This window comes from Clinocottus analis, unplaced genomic scaffold, assembly GCF_023055335.1.
Source record: "Clinocottus analis isolate CAN_PGR_092001 unplaced genomic scaffold, fCliAna1.0.p SCAF_13, whole genome shotgun sequence".
Taxonomy (NCBI): Eukaryota; Metazoa; Chordata; class Actinopteri; order Perciformes; family Cottidae; genus Clinocottus; species Clinocottus analis.
Genome location: NW_027175854.1, coordinates 384455 through 387001, shown reverse-complemented (window position 1 = coordinate 387001; position 2547 = coordinate 384455).

The window sequence follows — 2547 nt, the reverse complement described above, 5'->3', positions numbered from 1 at the left end:
CTCATCGGTCCAGTCGCCTGCAGGTGACAGTGCTGCACACGTGTAACGGTTATACCTCCACCTCCCCGCGGCAGCTACTGGGACTGGATGGTGGAGCCCGGCGGCGGACCCTCCCACTCCACACGTTGCTTCGGTGTAAGCTAACTGTCACGGAAACTGCCCCGTATTTTTTGTTTGTTTGACAGGTCACGGTCAAGAAACCGAAAGGAGCCGCAAAAAAAGTTTAATATTTATATTTTTGTTTTCTTTTTTTAAATATATCTGCAGCTCAAGACTTCTCTGACACACACGCATGCGTTACCTTTTGTTCAAGCGCTTCTCTCCGGCGGCGTGACTTCAAAGGAACTACCCCCATCTCTCACCCCCCACAGGCGCGAGCGCGCGAGCACCTGAGGGCGCGCGCACACCGTACGTTCCAGGAGAGCGTTCCATGTTGCGTCATGACGTCCGCGTCTCTCTGCTGCCACCGCGTGGCTGCCGGCGGAATGACTGCTCCATAAGGAATGCATACGTGTGATGATGGCCACCAATTTGATTATTCAAATATTCAATTCTGTCTGACGCCTGAGCTCATGAATCCAACACATTCACATGCATTAGAGACATTATGAGGCACAAGTACATGTCAAAGTAATTCATGTATTGTGCCTCTATTTGTGAGCATACATTATTCATTAATTGATATAACACGATTTCATAAAATATTAACAGGGGCATGCCACACTTGAAATTCAGCGAAATAAATAAATATAATAAATAAAGTGCAACAGTAGTTCTACTGTGGCCACCAAAGGAGCTTTCGGGAAGTTTAAAAGATAACCCCGATTATGTCATCGTCCTTAATGAAATGTTTGATGAAAGTCTAACACATGTTTTTGGAGCCGTGTGAGGGTTGAAGTCGGGATAGCTCAGCCTGTGTTGTTACTCTCTCAATTTCAGCAAAACATAATCTGATGCATTTTAAATATTTAAAAACTAGTTTTAAAGCAACCACTTATGTTTTTGGCTTGCAATGTGCAAAGAGGGAATACCATGTTTCTACATCTAGGTTTTCTCAGCAAAGCAAACACAACATGAACTCTTTTCTAGACAAATACATACATGACAACATTTTGTATTTATTTGCTTTAAATCCTCCACCACCAAACAAGGGGCCTCTTTTCTGTGCTGTCTATCAACGCAGCAGTTTAATGTCTTTATTTGTGTCAAAGCTCTCGGGATTTATAGTGCAAAATATCAGCTTTCACCACAAAGCAAAAAGAAAAAGAGAGTTTGTGAATTAATTGAGCATCTAGAACAAAATATAATCTGCAGGATATATTTATAGCCTGGGGTTATAAATAATATAATGTGCTTCATTATTATGCCTAAACATTCAAACTCAAGCATGAAACCAAAACCTCTAAGGAACTTGTACAATTAAAATATTAACTGATTATGGAAGTATCCAGCTCCTCCACTGAAGTAAAAGCAGCAATAATGCAGCATAAAGTAACTCTAGTACATGTATAACCATAAAAATGTATCACAATTCATACAAATAACGTTTTTACATTGATTAGCAATGATATATTAAAATATGAGCAGCACTGAGAAGTTATGGTGGAACCCACAATATGCTTTCTTGGGGTTTTTGTAGTTGTCAGATTAAAACGTGGAAGTAAAAAGCTCAATGTTTCAATGTAAAACATGAGTAGAAGTGTAAAGAAGCCATTCAAATACTGAAGTAAAGTAACAGTACTTAAGCATGTACTCAGTACTGTCCAATCAGCTCTGTCTATGTAACATGAAGCAGACCTTTCATGCTCCACTCTCGATGTCACCTCACTATCTTCATTCTGGGGGTCAAGTGATTGAAAGGGAGTTGATGACAACAAATATGCAGGTACTTTCATCCCGAGCGGCCTTGACCTCTGCGTGACCTCTACAGCGGGCCGATGAGAGCACAGACACCGCTCACTGGCGTCTGAAGAACCCAGGAGGACTTCAGTTTCTCAAGAATGCAGTGTGGCGTTACAGGAGCTAGCTATAGCGGCGCTACTGGGCCTGTAAAGGATATCCTGGTGAAACCAGAGGATGCAGTGTCACTTTACCTCACAGCCACTATGAGAACGCTTCAATCTGTGAGCTCTGTTTATTTAGAGTATTACATTCATCAGAATGTATGTTCAACACAATGAAACACCTCCTATTACAATCATGTTTTTTTTATTTAATTGAAAGGGAATGGTGCCTTTTACAGTATCATTAAGCATGACATGGCACCTTGAGCCTGCTTCAAAGGGCCTGCTCGACCATGACCGCTGCAGTTCGAGGGAAAGCATCGGTCCACCTGCCTCATTACCACCGAGCACGCTCTGCACTCTCCGGCTGTCTGACGCTGCAGTTCAATTTCCGGCCACTTGATGGCCCTTTCAACCAAGAGATCCCCACCCCCCCCTCAACCCCTCTTTCGCCACTACCGTCATCATTGCCCACAAAATGGATGACAGCTTTTTAGAAATACCAGGGTGCGTCACGACTCTGAGGTGCACACGCTGGGCCGTT